This window comes from Callithrix jacchus, chromosome X (assembly GCF_049354715.1).
Source record: "Callithrix jacchus isolate 240 chromosome X, calJac240_pri, whole genome shotgun sequence".
In the NCBI taxonomy this organism is placed as follows: Eukaryota; Metazoa; Chordata; class Mammalia; order Primates; family Cebidae; genus Callithrix; species Callithrix jacchus.
In genome coordinates, this window is record NC_133524.1 from 117039175 (window position 1) to 117056606 (window position 17432).

The 17432-nt window shown below is 37.9% G+C and overlaps 1 long non-coding RNA gene across 2 annotated transcripts in view; it reads left to right on the forward strand.

The window, feature by feature from the left end:
- LOC108589962 (uncharacterized) overlaps positions 1–16774 on the forward strand; it is a 454173-nt gene extending 437399 nt beyond the window's left edge. For both annotated transcript variants that reach the window (XR_013531395.1, XR_013531396.1), the window contains exon 7: positions 15071–16774. This is a non-coding gene — a long non-coding RNA (uncharacterized LOC108589962). The remainder of the gene's footprint in view (positions 1–15070) is intronic.
- Positions 16775–17432: the final 658 nt, after the last annotated feature.

The window sequence follows — 17432 nt, forward strand, 5'->3', positions numbered from 1 at the left end:
TTTCTTATAAAAGCTTTTAAATTCAATGGTATAAATGGCAACTCACTCAGGCTCCCCTCTCTGCTGTGGAGAACTTGCTTCTTTGCTTATTAAACTTTTACTCCAAACTCACCTTTTGTGTCCATGCTCCTTAATTCTCTTGGTCATGAGAGGAAGATATTAGATAACACCTCTAACAATGAAACCAGTGACCCTGTCCTGTTTCATTAAGATGATGCTGGCTTTATGGAATGATTTAAGGAGGGGTCTCTTTCCTCATTTTTTGGAATAGATTCAGTAGGAATGGTACTTGCTCTTCTATGTGCATCTAGCAGCATTTGGCTGTGAATTCACTTAGTCCTGGGATTTTTGGTTGTTTGTTAGACTACTATTGATTCGACGTTGGAGCTCATAATTAATCTATTCAGGGATTCAACTTCTTCCTGGCTCAGTCTTGGTAGGATGTATGTGTCCAGGAATTTATCAATTTCTTCTAGGTTTTCTAGTTAATTTGCATAGGTTTTCTAGTTTATTTGCATAGAGTTGTTTATAATCTCTGAAGCCAATTTTTATTTCTGTGGGGTCAGTGGTAATATCTTTGTCATTTTTGTGTATATTTTGATGTTTTTTTCTTTTGTGTTAATCTAGCTATTGATACATCTATCTTATGAACTTTTTCAAAACACTAACTACTGGGTTTGTTGATCTTCTGAATTTTTTTGTGTCTCAGTCTCCTTCAGTTCAACTCTGATTTTGGTTATTTCTTATCTTCTGCTAGATTTTGGTTTAATTTGCTCCTGTTTCTCTAGTTCTTTTAGTTGTAATGTTAGGTTGCTAAATTGAGATCATTCTAACTGTTTGATGTGGGCATGTAGTGCAATAAATTTCCCTCTTAACACTGCTTTAGCTGTGTCCCAGAGATTCTGCTGTGTTGTATCTTTGTTCTCATTATTTTCAATGAATTTCTGCCTCAAATTATATTATTTGCTGAGAAGTCATTCACGAGCAGATTATACAATTTCCATGTAGTTGTATGGTTTTGAGCAAATTTCTTAGTATTGATTTCTGATTTGGTTGCTCTGTGGTCTGAGAGTTTTTTTTTTTAAGATTTCAGTTCTTTTGCATTTGCTGAGGAGTGTTTTATGTCTCATTATGTGATCAATTTTAGAGTATGTGCCATGTTGTGGTGAGAAGAATGTATATTCTGTTGCTTTTGATTGGAGAGTTCTGTAGATGTCTATCCAAACCATTTGATCCAGTGCTGAGTTCAGGTCCTGAATATCTTTGTTAATTTTCTGCCTTGATGATTAGTCTAATACTGTCAGTGGGGTGTTGAAGTCTCCCACTATTATTGTGTGGGAGTCTGTATCTCTTTGAAGGTCTTTAAGAACTTGCTTTATGAATCTAGGTGCTCCTGCATTAGGTGCATATATTTTTATTGTAATTAGGTCTTCTTGTTGTATTGAACCCTTTATCATTATGTAATGCCATTCTTTGTCTTTTTAGACCTTTGTTGGTTTAGTGCCCATTTTGTCTGAAATTAGGATTGCAACCCTTGCTTTTTTCTGTTTTCAATTTTCCTGGTAGATTTTTCTCCATCCCTTTATTTTGAGCCTAAGGGTGTAATTATATGTGAGATGGGTCTGTTGAAGACAGCATACCAATGGATGTTGGTTCTTTCTCCAGCTTTCAACTCTTACCTTTTATTTGGAGCACTTACCCCATATACATTCAAGGTTAATATAAATAGTGTATATTTGATCTTGTCATCATGATATTAGGTGGTTATCATGCAGACTTGTTTCTGTGGTTGCTTTATAGTGTTACTGCTCTGTGTACTTGTGTGTTTTCATGGTGGGTGGTAATGGTGTTTGCTTTCTATAGTTAGTGCTTACTTCAGGAGCTCTTGTAAGGAAGTTCTGGTGGTAAAGAATACTCTCAGCGTTTCCTTATCTGGAAAGGATCTTATTCTTCCTTCACTTACAAAGCTTAGTTTGGCTGGATATGAAATCCTGTTGGAATCTTTTCTCTTTAGGAATGTTGAATATTGGCCGCTAATCTTTTCTGACTTGTAGAGTTTCTGCTGAGAGGTCCACTGTTAGTCTGATGGGCTTCCCCTGTAGGTGAACTGACCTTTCTAGCTACCTTTGATATTTATTTCTTTAATTTTGACCTTAGAGAGTCTGATGATTATGTATTTTGGGGATGATCTTTGAAGTATCTTACTGTGGTTCTCTGTTTTTCTTGAATTTGAATATTGGCCTCTCTAGCTAGGTGGGGGAAGTTCTCATGATGATATCTTGAAATACGTTTTTCAGGTGGCTTACAGTCTCCTCATCTTTTTCAGGGACACCAGTGATTCATAGATTTGATCTCTTTAAATAATCCCATATTTCTTGAAGATTTTATTCATTCCCTTTCATCCTTTTTTAAAAATTCTTTTCTGATTGTCTTTTTTTTTTTTTTCAGAAAGCCAGTCTTCTAGCTCTGAGATTGTTTCATCAGGTTGGTCTATTCTGGTATTAATATTTGTGATGATATTATGAAATTTTTGCAGTGTGTTTTTCAGCTCTATCAGGCTGGTTACTTTCTCTTCTGTACTAGCTATTTTGTTTGTCAGCTTTTGCATCATTTTATTGTGATTCTTAACATCCTTCGATTGGGTTTCAACATACTCTGGCATCTCAATAATCTGCATTTCTATCCATAATCTATTTCTGTCACTTCAGTTATCTCAGCCCAGTTCACAACCCTTGCTGGAGAGGTGGTGTAGTTGTTTGAAGAAAAGAAAAGCACTTTTTGAGTTTTCAGAGTTCTTGCATTGGTTCTTTCTCATATTTGTGGGCTGATGTTTCTTCAATCTGTGAAGTTCCTTACCTTTGGATGAGATTTTTTTTATCCTATTTGATAATCTTGATGTTTTGATTATAGTATATGGTGGATTTAGCCAACTAGCTTTGCTTCTGGAAGCTTTTAGGGGGGCAAAGTTCAGTTTCTGACTCCTAGACTGGATGCTCTAACTCTGGGGAACTTGCATTGAGCCCTGACTTTGTTCTTTGGCTCTGTGAGGTTAGGAATCTCCTGGGCTGGTGGGATTAAGGTGCTCCCAGACTGCTGGTCACTACACATCAATGGGTGATGTCAGCCAAAGCATTTCATAGTGTGGTTGCAGTGGGATCTATTCTCATTTGCCTGTGCCAGCAGCAGTGGCAGCAGCATGCCTGTCAGCTGCAGCAGAGTGCTAGCAGATATATGCCTCTGTGTGGATATTTACCACAGTGCTGGAGGCAGCTCAGCTTGCGGGGAGTAGCCCCTGCTCATGACTGTGCCTGTGGTTACACTGGTGGCAGTGCGAGCATGAGGACTGGGCACTGGTGGGCAGAGATCTGTGCATATTCTGTGTGCTGCAGGCAGGGGAAATCTCCTAGGGTTTGGTGGGGTTTGCTGTTCTCTGTGCCCATTTTCACTCCCAAGGCAGTGTTGGTTGCAAGGGTACAGTGCTGGTGCAGGTGAGGCTGTCTGGCTCTGCTTCTCTAACCTCCAACTGCAATGGCAGTCATGTGGGGGCAAAGAAGTAGAGTGCACTCCCACCACAGCATTGGCAGAGCATGATGTATTTGCACAGGCTTGCAGGTGGGGCAAAGAAGACAAAACTCACCCGCACACACACACCTGCAAAGCTATGTTAGGGGGGTTGCTGTGGGCCTGGGGAAGCTGTAGTGTGGGGAGGGAGTGAGTGGGCTTGTACGTGGCTACACGGGCCACCGTGCCAGAGTTTTCTACCAGTCAGGCACAGTCTGCTAGCACAGGAGCTAGATATGGGCAGCTCTTTCTGCCAACTCTAATGTCCCTGGTGGTTGAGGGGTCTCCTCCTGCTGGGACTCCAGAGGTCTGTGGCAAGAGCAAGTTGCTCCTTGTCTGTCCAACTCACCCCCTACACAGGAGTCACTGGGGTCAGGAACAAGTCTAGGTGCAGGGTAGCTCTGTGCAAGGTTGCCAGCTTCCTTTCCCTTCAGTCCAGCAGCCGTGTCTTTCCTCCTTCCATCCTTGGTATCTTCCCTCTGAAGATCTGTTAGGAGTATTCCAGTCATCTTAGTCCCTCAGTGGCAGCTCTTCTACCTGGCTGCATCTAGTTCACCATGCTACACTCTCTCCTTTTGTTAATTTTAAATAATTGAATTATTAGGTATTTTTCCTACAGAGTTGTTAGGGCTCCATATATATTCTAGTTATTAATCCCTTGCCAGATGGGAAGTGTGTAAATTTTTTTTTCTATTCTATTGGATGTCTCTTTGCTTTGTTGACTGTCTCTTTTGTTGTGCAGAAGGTTTTGAGTTTTATGTGATTTCATTTGTTAATTTTTGCTTTGGTTGCCTGTTCTTGTGGGATATTGCTCAAGAACTCTTTGCAAAGACCAGTGACTTGGAGTGTTTCTCCAATGTTTACTTGCAGTAGTTTCATGGTTTGAGGTCTTAGAATTAAGTGTTTAATTCACTTTAATTTGATTTTTGTATATGGGAAGAGATGGGGTCTAGTTTTATTCTTCTGAATATGGATATCCAGTTTGCTAGTATGATTTATTGAAGAGATTATCATTTTCCCAATGTATGCTCTTGGCAGCTTTGTGCAGAATGAGTTCCCTCTAGAGGTCCGGATTTATTTCTGTGTTCTCTATTCTCTTCCATTGGTTTCTGTGTTTGTTTTTATGCCACTACCATGCCATTATGGTTGCTATTGCTCTGTAGTATAATTTGAAATCAAGTAATTTGATTTCTCCAGTTTTGTTCTTTTTGTTCAGGATGGCTACAGCTATTCTGGGTGTTTTGTTTTTCCTCATAATTTTGGGATATTTTTTATTTCTGTGAAGAATATTATTGTTATTTAGATAAGGATTGCATTGAATCTGTAGAGTGCTTTGAATAGTATGAACATTTTAACAATATTGATTCTTCCAATCAATGAACATGGAATGTATTTCAATTTTAATGTATCCTCTTCAGTTTTGTTCATCAGTGTTTTATAGCTTTATTATAGAAACCTGTCGCTTTCTGGTTAACTTTATTGCTAGGCATCTTTTTTTATTTTTAGGTATTGTAAGCGGAATTACTTCCTTGATTGTTTTTAAAGATGGTTTACTATTGGCATATAGAAATGATTATTGTTTTTGTGTGTTGATTTTGTATCCTGCAACATTACTGAATTTCTTTATCTGTTCTAGTAGTTGTTTTTGGTGGAGTCTTTAGGCTTTTCTAAATATAAGGTATTTGTATTAGTCCATTCTCACACTGCTGTAAAGAATACTATCTGAGACTGGATAATTATAAAGGAAAGAAATTTAGTTAACTCACAATTCTGCAGGCTTAATAGGAAGCATGGATAGGCCCCAAAAAACTTACTATTATGGAGGAAGGTGAAGGGGAAGCAGGCATCTTCTTCACAAGGCAGCAGGAGGGAGTGTGTGCTAGAACGAGGAAATGCCACACTTTAAAACCATCAGCTATTGTGAGAACTCACTGTCATGAGAACAGCATGGGGGAAACCACCCCCATGATCCAATCATCTCTTACCTGGTCCCAGCCATGACATGAATTACAATTAAAAATGAGATTTCAGTGGGCACAGAGCCAAACCATATCAATCATATCGTCATCAAACAAGGATAACTTGATTTTTTTCTTTCTAATTTGGATTCCCTTTATTTCTCTTGCCTGATTGCTCTGGCCAGGACTTCCAGAACTATATTGAATAACAGTGGTGAAAGTGGGCATACTTGTCATGTTCCAGATATTACAAACAAATCTTTCAGTTTTTCTCTATTCAGTACGATACTAGCTGTAGGTGTGACATATATGGCTTTTATTGTGTTGCGGTATGTTCTTTCCATACCTAGTTTTTTGAGGGTTTTTATTATGGAACAATGTGGAATTTTCTGAACTCTTTCTTCAGCATGAAATAAATTGATCATATGGTTTTTGTTCTTCATTCTGTTGATATGGTATATCACATTGATTTGCAAATATGGAATCATCCTTGCATTCCTGGGATTAATCCCACTCAGTTATGATTAATGATACTTTCAATGTGTGATTGAATTCAGTTAGATAGTATTTTGTTCAGGATTTCTCCATAAATATTCATCAGGTATGTTGGGCTATAATTTTACTGTTTTGATGTGTTTTAATATTTGGAATACTTGTCTCAGAATGAGTTTGAAAACATTCCCTCCTCTTCTATTTTTCAGAATAATTTGATTAGGATTCATATTATTTCTTCTTTAAATATTTCTAGAATTCAGCAGTACAGCCATCAGGTCCTGGCCTTTTCTTTACTGGGAGGCTTTTTGTTACAGTTTTAATCTTGTTACTTGTTTTGGATTCCTTCATGGTTCAATCCTGGTAGGCTGTATGTGTCTTAGAATTTATGCATTTTTTTCTGAAATTTCCAATTTATTGGAATATATTTTCTTATAACAGCCTTTAATGATCCTTTGAATGTCTTCAGCATCTGTTGTAATGTCTTCTTTTCCATCTCTGATTTTATTTATGTCGGTATTCGGTATTCCCTCTCTCTGTCATTCTTTCTCTCTCTCTCTCTTTTAGTCTGGCTAAAGGTTAGTCAGTTTTGTTTACCTTGTTTTTTAGAAAAACTACTTTTTATTTCATTGATATTTGTATCTTTTTTGGTCCAATTTCATTTATTTTCACTCTGATCTATATTATCTTTTTTCTTCTACTAATTTTGGGTTTGGTTTGCTCTTGCTTTTCTAGTTCTTCAAGTTACATGATTAGGTTATTCATTTGAAGTTTTTTTTTTAATGTAGGCATCTATGGCTATAAACTTTGCTGTTAGTATTGCTTTTACTCTATCTCATAGGTTTTGCTGTGTTGTGTTTTTATTACCATTTGTTTCAAGATATTTATTAATTTCATTCTTAATTTCTTTATTGAGCCACTGGTTATTAAAAGCATATTATTTAATATCTATATGTTTTATAGTTTCCAGAATTCCTCTCGTTATTGATATCTAGTTTTATTCTATTGTGGTTAGAGACAATGATTGATATTATTTTCATTATTATTATTTTTGTTTTCAGACTCATTATGTGGTGTATCCTTGAGCATGATTCATGTGCTGAAGAGAAGAATATGTATTCTGTAGTCATTGGATGAAATGTTCTGTAGATATCTATTAGATTCATTTGCTTTATAGTGCAGATCAAATCTGAAGTTTCTTTGTTGATTTTCTGCTAGATGATCTTTCCAATGCCAAAAGCATTGTGTAGAATTATGCAGCTATTATTGTGTTGGGACCAGTCTCTCTTGTTATATATTGGTGTTCTTCTGTTTGGTGCATATGTATTTATAATTGTTATATCCTCTTACTGAAATAACTCCTTTATCATTATATAATGAGCTTTTTTGTTTCTTTTTATAGTTTTTGTCTTCGAATCTATTTTGCCTGGTATAAGTAAACCTCTTCCTGTTTTTTTTTTTGTTGGCTTCCATGGGCATGACATATCTATCTTTTTCCAATCCCTTCACCACCTGCTATCTCTCCCCTAGCTCTCCCACCCACCAACAGGCCCCAGTGTGAGATCATACCCTCCCTGTATCCACGTGTTCTCATTGTTCCACACCCACTTATGAGTGAGAACATGCGGTGTTTGGTTTTCTGTTCTTGTGTCAGTTTGCTAAGAATGATGGTTTCCAGCTTTATCCATGTTTCTGCAAAGAACATGAACTCATCATTTTTTGTGGCTGCATAGTATTCCATGGTGTATATGTGCCACATTTTCCTTGTCCAGTCTATCATCGATGGGCATTTGGGTTGGTTCCAGGTCTTTGCTATTGTAAACAGTGCCACAATGAACATATGTGTGCATGTGTCTTTATAATAGAGCAATTTATAATCCTTTGGGTATATGCCCAGTAATGGGATTGCTGGGTCTAATGAAATTTCTACTTTTAGATCCTTGAGGAATCGCCACATTGTCATCCACAATGGTTGAACTAATTTATACTCCCACCAACAGTGTAAAAGTGTTCCCGTTTCTCCACATCCTCTCCAGCATCTGTTGTCTCCAGATTTTTTAATGATCGCCATTCTAACTCCTGTGAGATGGTATCTCAATATGGTTTTGATTTGCATTACTCTAATGACCACTGATGATGAGCATTTTTTCCTATGTTTCTTGGCCGCATGGATGTCCTCTTTTGAAAAGTGTCTTTTTATATCCTTTGCCCACTTTTTGATGGGGTTGTTTTCTTCTTGTAAATTTGTTTAAGTTCTTTGTAGATTATGGATATTAGCCCTTTCTCAGATGGGTAGATTGCAAAAAATTTTTTCCATTCTGTTGGTTGCTGGTTCACTCTAATGATTGTTTCTTTTGCTGTGCAGAAGCTGTGGAGTTTAATTAGATCCCATTTGTCTATTTTGGCTTTTGTTGCCACTGCTTTTGGTGTTTTAGTCATGAAGTCCTTGCCTATGCCTATGTCCTGAATGGTATTGCCTAGGTTTTCTTCTAGGTTTTTTTTTTTTATGGTGTTAGGTCTTATGTTTAGTCTTTAATCCATCTGGAGTTAATTTTTGTATAAGATGTAAAGAACGGTTACAGTTTCAGCTTTCTGCACATGGCTAGGCAGTTTTCCCAGCACCATTTATTAAACAGAGAATCCTTTTTCCATTGATTGTTTTTGTCAATTTGTCATAGATCAGATGGTTGTAGATGTATGGTGTTCTTTCTGAGGCCTCTGTTCTCTTCTCTTCTGTTCCATTGGTCTATATCTCTACCTTAGTATTAGTACTATGCTGTTTTGATTGCTATAACCTTGTATTATAGTTTGAAGTCAGGTAGCGTGATGCCTCCAGCTTTGTTCTTTTTGCTTAGGACTGTCTTGGCTATGTGGGCTCATTTTTGGTTCCATATAAAGTTTAAGGTGTTTTTTTTTCTAGTTCTATGAAGAAGATTAGTGGTAGCTTGATGGGGATAGCATTGAATCTGTAAATTACTTTGGGCAGTGTTGTCATTTTCATGGTAGTTATTCTTCCTAACCATGAGTGTGGAATGTTTTTCTATCTGCTTGTATCCTTTCTTATTTCTTTGAGCAGCAGTTTGTAGTTCTCCTTGAAGAGGTCCTTCATGTCCCTTATCAGTTGTATTCCTAGGTATTTTCTTCTCTTTGTAGCAATTGTGAATGGGAGTTCACTCATGATTTGGCTTGGACTATCTTTTTTTTTTTTTTTTAATGGTTGAAGTATACTTTTGCTGGATATACTATTCTAGGAGAAAAGTTCTTTTTATTCCTTCAGCACTTTAAACATGCCATGCCACTCTCTCCTGGCCTATAAGGTTTCCACTAAGATGTCTGTTGGCAGACATATTGATGGTCCTTTGTATATTCTTATTATTAATTATTATGGTTATTATTCTATTTTTTGCTGCCTTTAGGATTCCTTATTTTTGAGCTTTGGGAGCTTGATTATTAAATGCCTTGAGGTAGTCTTCTTTGGATTCAATCTGCTTGGTGTACTATAGTCTTCTTGTATTTGAATATTGATATCATTCTCTACATTTGGAAAATTATTTATTATTATCCCTTTGAAAAAAGTTCTACCCTGATCTTTCTTTCTACCTACATTTTAGCACTAGTAACTCTTAGATTTACCCCTTTGAAGCTATATTCTAGATCTCGTATCCATGCTTCATTTTTTAAATTCTTTTTTGTCTGTCCTGTGTATTTTTAAATAGCCTATTTTCATAGTGACTAATTTTTTCTTCTGCTTGTTCAATTCTGCTGTTGAGAGACTGAAGCATTCTTCAGTATGTCAGTTGAATTTTTAGTTCTAGAATTTCTGCTTGAGTTTTTAAAAATTATTTTAATTTATTTGTTACATTTATTCCATAGGATTCTGAATTACTTCTCTGTGTTATCTTGAATCTCATTGAGTTTCCTCAAAACAGCTATTTTGAATTATCTGTTCAAAAAATCACATTTCTCTGGTACTCTGGGATTGGTCACTGATGGCTTATTTTGTCCATTTGGTGAAGTCATGTGTTCTGGGTAATCTTGATATTGTGGATATTTACCAGTGTAAGGGCAGTGAAGATTTAGGTGTTCAGAATAATCTTCACAGGCTTTGCTTGTTTTTACCTATCCTTCTTGAAAGGCTTTCAAAATATTAAAAGGGAATTGAGTATTATGATCTAAATATTTGGTTACTACAGCCATATCTGCATTAGGGGGCACCCCAAGCCCAACAATGCTGTGGTTCTTTCAGACTCATAGTGGTACCACTTTGGTGTTCTTTGATAAGATCTGGGAGAATTTCCTCGATTAACAGGCAGAAATTCTTGTTCTCTTCCCTTAATTTTTCTGAAACCATCAGAATCTCTCTCTTCATGTTGAGCTGCCTGGAGTTGTGGTAGGGATGACACAAGAACCTCTGTGACTATCACCACTACATCTGCACTGGGTCAGACCCAACGTCAATAGAGCAACATGCCTTACCTAAGGCCTGAGGCAACCACTGCCTGGCTAGGACTAATTTAAGGCCCATGGACTCTTCAATCAGCAGGTGGCAAATCTATTCAGTCTTGTATCCTTTCCTTTGTGCAATAGGATCCCCTTATCCTGGAATAGGTCCAGAAATTGTGGAAGCCAGGACAACCTTAGGAATCTACTTGGTGCTTTATTCTATTGTAGCTGAGCTGGTATCCAAGCTGCCAGACAAAGTCTTTTCCATTTTTCCCTACCTTTTTTCATGCAGAAGGAGTCTCTCTCTGTGGCTACCACGACACCAGGCCCTTGGCAAAAAGTGCAAAGCTATCAGTGATCTTCACTCAAGGCCCGGGACTCTTGAGTCAACTTGTGGTGAATGATGTCAGGCCTGGTTCTCTCCTTTCAGGGCAGAAGGATTCCTTCAGGTTCAGGTCAGGTATAGAAATGCCATCCAGGAGCCAATGCCTGGAAGTGGGGACCCTAAAAGCTCCCTTGGTATTGTCACCTTACTATGGCCTAGCTGATATCTAAGTTGCAAGACCACATCCCCTTTATTCCCCTTTCCTTTCCTCAAGCAGAAGGAGTCTTTTCCCATGGCCACCACATCTGGGAATGTACTGGGCCACATCTTCAGCCAGCATGGCCCTCGGTCCCTCTCAAGGCTTGCAGTGAGTACTGCCTGGGTACTGCTGATGTTTATTAAAAGTTCAAAGGCTTTTTAGTCAGCCGGCGATGAATCCTGCCAGGACTTGGTTCTTCCTTTCAAGGCAGTGGATTACCTTCTGGCCTAGGTTGTGTCTAGAAATGTTACCTGGGATCTAGGGACTGGAAAGGGGGCCTCATGACTCTGCCTGGTGCCCTATTCTACTGTGGCTCAGTGGGTATCCAAGTTACCGGACAACATTTTCTTTTCTCTCTCTCCTCTTCCCCAAGCAGAAAGAAGTTTCCCTTGGAGCTGCAAGCTGCACTGCCTAGGGTTGGGGGTGGGTTGATGCAAGGACTTTCTTGGCTTGCCCAGCTGGTGTTTAACTATGTCACATACCTCACAAGTCCTTTCACTCCAAGCTCAACACAACACCAGGTATTCCCCAGGAAGTCTTATGACCTAGACTGCCTTTCACATTTATTTAGAACTCCAGAGCACTTTAGACTGTGGCAGCAGGGTTTGCTGGAACTCTGGTTTTGACCACTAGAAAAGCAGCTATATTGTCTGGGGTATATACCTTAGGGTTCATCGTCTCATGCCAGGAAAATTTAGGACATGGACATGTGCTCTCCAGACCAAGGGCAGAGAGAGACAGACCTGGAAATGCCATGTGCTCTCCAAACCAAGGGCAGAGAGAGACGTTCACTGTGCGGGTGGAGGGGGGACTCTGTTCTTAGATCACAAATACGCCTTCCCTTGAGCTATATCCCTGGTTATCACAAAATTCTTTAATCTTGCCAAACAAGATTACTTCCATGAACTGTAAAACTTCCCACGTATTGCATACACAAAAAGGATAAGAGATATGGTGGTCATGAACAAGAAAAGAGGAAATTATGAGAGAAAAGTTGGAGAATCTGTTGCTGACTCCCCATTGGGCAATCAGAGGCTGGGGTCAGTCCAGTAGCCTTTGAATAACACTGCGGGTAGCTTCAGCCAGAAATCTTCAGTTGTCCCAGGAGTTCTTCCAGCTCCATGTGATGGCTGGGTCCTTCATGAAAAGAAGCTGATTTAAGCATGGCCAATGTGCCTAGTAACCTGTGGGTACTGTGAGATTCTCCATGTTTTCCCTCACAAGCCTGTCCCCCAAGTCTTGTAAGGCTGGCATCCATGCTAATCATTTTTAAATGGCTGAAGGAAGCCCAGTATTTGGTTTGATTTGGTTCTAAAATGGAAGCCAAGAGTCTCAAAATGAAGGCACAGAGTTGGAGTCTGCTCCTCTACTCACTGTTTCAATGAATGTTGCACCTTGGTATCCCAAATGAGGCCCAGTATGAAATGGCTATGTTGTCTGGGGTATATCCCCTGGGGTTCATTGTCTTGTGCCAGGAAAATTTAGGACACAAACACACACAAGTAGTTGAGGAGTGGAGGCTTAATAGGAAGAAGAGAAGAGAAAGAAAAACAGCTTTCTCTAGAGAGAGAGGGGTCTCTGAGTAGAAAAGACTGGCTGGTGGTGGATGTGCTGGGTTTTATAGTCTGACTTGAGGAGGCAGTGTCTGGTTTACATAGGGTTCGCAGATTGGTTCAATCAGGTATGATGTTTACATAGCACATGCTGAAGGCTGGTTGCCCAACCCTAATCTTATTATGCAAGTAAATTCTCCTTGGCCATCTTGTCTTCTCCTTCCTGTACATGTGGTTGATTGAAAAGGGATGATGAAGTTGCCATCTTGAATGTGTCTAGTCCCTAGTTCCTGCTGGCATTCACCCGTGCAAGCTCCCAACTTGCTTGTTTATGTCTGCAGCTCAACTTTACAGGCTTCTCTTTGTTAGAAAATGGTTTTGGGCTGCTTTTCATTAAAAAGAAAAGCCTTACCAAGGACTCACATGCCTTTACTATCTGCCTAAGTGATTTCTTCTTAACTCCTATATCACTAGGATGAATTACTCTCTGGCTAGGGCTGGTCTAAATGTTCCCTCTAAATTCTGTCCCATGTTGCCTTCTGTTGTGACAGGGCAGCACTGAATACTAATGCAAAGTCCCAGAATCACTGCAGTCTCTCCCAAGCACACAGATTGTCTCTCCATGCCATGTGGCCACCACTGTAGGTTGAGAGAGGGGTGGTGTTGGTAACTCAAAATGGTTCATACCTTCTTCTGTGTTTATTTCCCCTTGATATGATGTTAAAACCAGGTACTGTGATCACTCACCTGATTTTTGGTTCTTGTGAAAGTGCTTCTTGTATAGATAGTTGTTCAACTTTTTTGTCCCTATGGGAGGGACAATGACTGGATGTTTCTGTTCATCCATCTTTGTCTTTTTCTTTTTGTCAGAACATTTAGATATAAGGGTGTTTATGTACTTTCCCATGAAAGGGACATATATGTAAGGCAACCATCAAATGAAGAAAACTCTGATAAAGGAGGAGACAGACAAGTCCAACTTAGTATTATAGGGTGGTTTTATTGGGAAACTTATGGACAAAAATGTGGTCTTGGGTGGCCACAAAACAGGTAGATTTCTACACCATCACTCCCCAGACCCAGAGACTAAATGCTGTAGGGGAGGGTCATACATACTTCTGATAGAATTGGTAGGATTTTGTCCCAAGGTAGAGTTTACAGTAAGTATAAGTTTATCAAGTTTGATTTGCTCTAACAGCAGGATTTATAGTAAGTACTGTGCTCTTACACAAGGAACAATAAATAAACGAAGTCTCAGAGGCATTCCTGGAACTCAGTTTAATTAGAAGTCAACATGTTAGATTAGCGTCCAAGATGGAATTACTTTAGCGTCCACAGGTGCACAAAATAAATATATTCAGTCTTGTGATTTGCAGGACAAAGTAATAGTGCACATTATGTACTTAGAAAATTTGGCTTTTATGAAGTTAGAAAGAAATACAAAGGAGGAATTAGGTTTTTCTTTTTTGACAGAATTTGTCCAGTGTGCCATTACTTTGCAATACCAAGGGATCAGGATTGTATCTCAGTGTACTGAAGGGTCAGGTTTTATTTTTTTTAGATTAGCCCCAACTGTTATCCTAGACCCTCAACAGGATTTCTCCGTTGATTTCTACAAATGAACACATTGTATCTGACACACTAAAGCTGTTTTCCAGATCCTGTTTTCTAGTGTTCTTCAAAGTATGATCTGTAAACCACCAATATCAGAATAGCATGGGTATTTGTTGAATATGTAGATTTCTGGGTTTTACCCCAGACTTATTGGGTCAAAAATATCTGGTGGTAGGGTCCAGAAATATGCATGTTTTAACACATACTTCTATTTCAATAACCACTGCTCAGTACTTTATGTTGTATTGCCTCTTTTTAGAATATTCTTTTTCTAATCCTTGCCTATGGAACTCCTGCCTTTTCCTCATGGCCCAGTGGAAGGGGCATCTCCTCAGTGAAGCCGCCCTGATACAATTCCTTCATTCCCAACAGATAAAGCCCTTTTTGGTGGCTATGGAAGGGGGAACATGAAGGCCTCACAACTGGGGTACAGGGAAGAGTTGAGGGAACTGAAATTGAATAGCGCAGACTAGGTTAGAAAGAGGACTCTGAGTTTTATAGGAAAATTTTGTCCCCAGGTTTTGCACTTGAGTTTTATGCAAAGGAGAGAAGTTAGATAAACCAACAACAAAGTAACAATAGATCTGATTGATCAGAGCAGTGAATTCCAGCCCCATAGCAACCATGTTTGAGAAGGAGGCTTAGTTATGCATATCAGGACAGGGAAGTAGGAGGAAAAAAGAGACAAAATGCCCACTTGATGACAGCCTCAAGGGTAGAGTAAGGAGGGATAAAATTATTTTAAGGAGTTCATAAAACACAGAAAACTGATTAAATATGCTACTTGTATATTTATATAGCATTTTCAAATTTACATACCCTGGAAATCACTTACTATTTGTCACTGTGTTTTCTCAATTATCAGGTAGAGAAGAAAAGCTGTTGGCATGTGAAGATCTGAGAAAATATGTGGTGAGGAGAAGTTCTCACATTTTCTGAAAACAGCTGGAAACTATTAAACTAGCTATGAGATACCATAATGTAGAAGCAGTTTGAAATAGTCCATATTAGAGGCATTCTGAAATCAGTCATTGCTTGTCAGTTAGCTGTTGATATCTGAAGTTGTCTTCCGGTGAAAGGTAATTGCCATTCAACACGCTGGCTGTTTTACTTCTGCTTCTGCTGTATTATTGGCAAGTCACAAAATGGCATTAATACACAGAAAATTAATAATAGTGACATCAGAAATGATCAGAAAATCTACAAATTGAATGACAATAAGAACATTAAAGTTCACAAGCTAGTGGAGGTGGAATACATTGAAAGTTTACTTTGTTTAAAGAGGGATATTAGGTATAATCGTTTTGCTCTTTAAAAATCAATACTCTAAATACCACAAGTTTTGCAGTCAGTTTGCTTGGGTGGAATCAGTGGAAATTGAACACAATTCTCAGAAATGCTTTTAGTAGGTGATAGCTGGTGTAGGAGGAAAAATTGTGGTGGGAAAATGTTACAGAGAAAAAAAGATGTTGTTTAAGGCTGAAAGCAATTCACTCTTAAAAGAAATTTGCATTTCATAACACGTCTTCACTAGTACATGACATGCTATGCTTCATCTACTTTGTAGATCAACTCTGCATTATTTTGGTCAATGAGCTAGTTGGAGCAGGTGAAAACCGGGTAGTCAAAGTGAGGAAATTAAATTATTTATTTGTCTGACTTTATATTATAATTTTAAAAGTGATTTCACCCTTATAGCTTTGTAGAAGACAGAAATGTTCTTTTAAAATATGTACTGCTGATTTTCAAAATGGTAAAGCTTTGGCAGCAAAGGTACTAAGTGGCACTGATTTAAACATCTTGGGGACTATTATATTCATTTAAAACTTTGAATAAGAGAGTATTTTTCTTAAATAAAATTCTATCACTCTCAAGTACACTTGATGCTACTGTTTGTTCTTTCACTTATTTAACACATTTTTGCATCTACATGCCAGGCACTTTTCTAAATGCTAGGAATATAGCAGTGAACAAAACAGAGAAAACTGGGCTTGTATTCTAGTGGAGAAAGACAAAAACAAACAGTTGAAATATGAAATACAATGTAAAATTGTAAATATTAAACAAATTTGCTTAATAGGGATCCTTAGAGGAGCTGCCTTAGTAAGTAGCTAATGATCTGTAATTTTCATATCCATTTGCATATGTTATTGGTGAACAACAGGCTGTTTCTAATAGTTGGTAGATAAGAAATACATATATGCATTTTGAAATTTTGTCTATGTTATTTTGTATACCAACCTTTTTTTCAAATGATCGGATTTTCACATTATTACCCATCAGTCTATAGAATATATATTTGTCTTTTGTTTCATGGTATATTAAGGAAAAATCTTAACTTTCAACCTTTCCATTAGATCAAAGGTGAAATCTTTAAAACATGTAAAGAGTTTCTTCAGCTTGCTAAAGAAAGAAGAAATAAAGGCAAATGTAATTTAGACAAGTCTTTGGAAGATACATATTATTACTGTGATTAGAAAAGACAAAACTTACTGCTTCTGTTGACTTTTAATTAGAGGCCAGAAGAGAATACTCTTCATGTACAAATAAACTTTTAAAGTCTTTCTTCTGAAGTCTCTTTGTTTATCCCATAGCCATTGACTGAGCATACACTATCTGCAAAGCACTATGCTAGAAAAGTGTGTGTATGTGTGTGTGTGAGAGAGAGAGAGATAAAGAGACAGAGATTAAGAGGGCAAGAGAAGGGAATGAATGAAGAAGGGCAGGAATAAAGTGTATGAGTTGAGTCAGTTTTCAGTATGGAGGAATACACAGGTAAGTAGAATAAAAATATTAAAATAAATTTTCTGTAAAAAAAATTAAAATAAGTTTTATGTGAGTTCAAAGAAGAGACTTGTTATTTCTGCCTGGAAGGACTGGAGAAAGTTTCATACAGGAAGATGTCTGAATTTTACCTTTTATTTTTGTGTCATATTAAGTTGAGACTAGATACTTTATTATTATTTGATAAATATCAAAATGTCCAGCAGCAAAAAAATTTATACCTTCTTCACCCTGCTACAGGGCTTTAAATTCCCATTATTACTTGATTCTTTGGAAGCTTGTTATAGCCCAATTGTGGTTAGATTAATGGAAGAACATTTAAAACTATTTGGCTCCCATTAATGCCTAAATTGGGATTTGTTTCTCAAACCATGAAGAAAATATATTTTTTTGAGGGGATAGGACACAGAACTTGGAGGTTCTACTTGTCAGGGTGGTGGGAA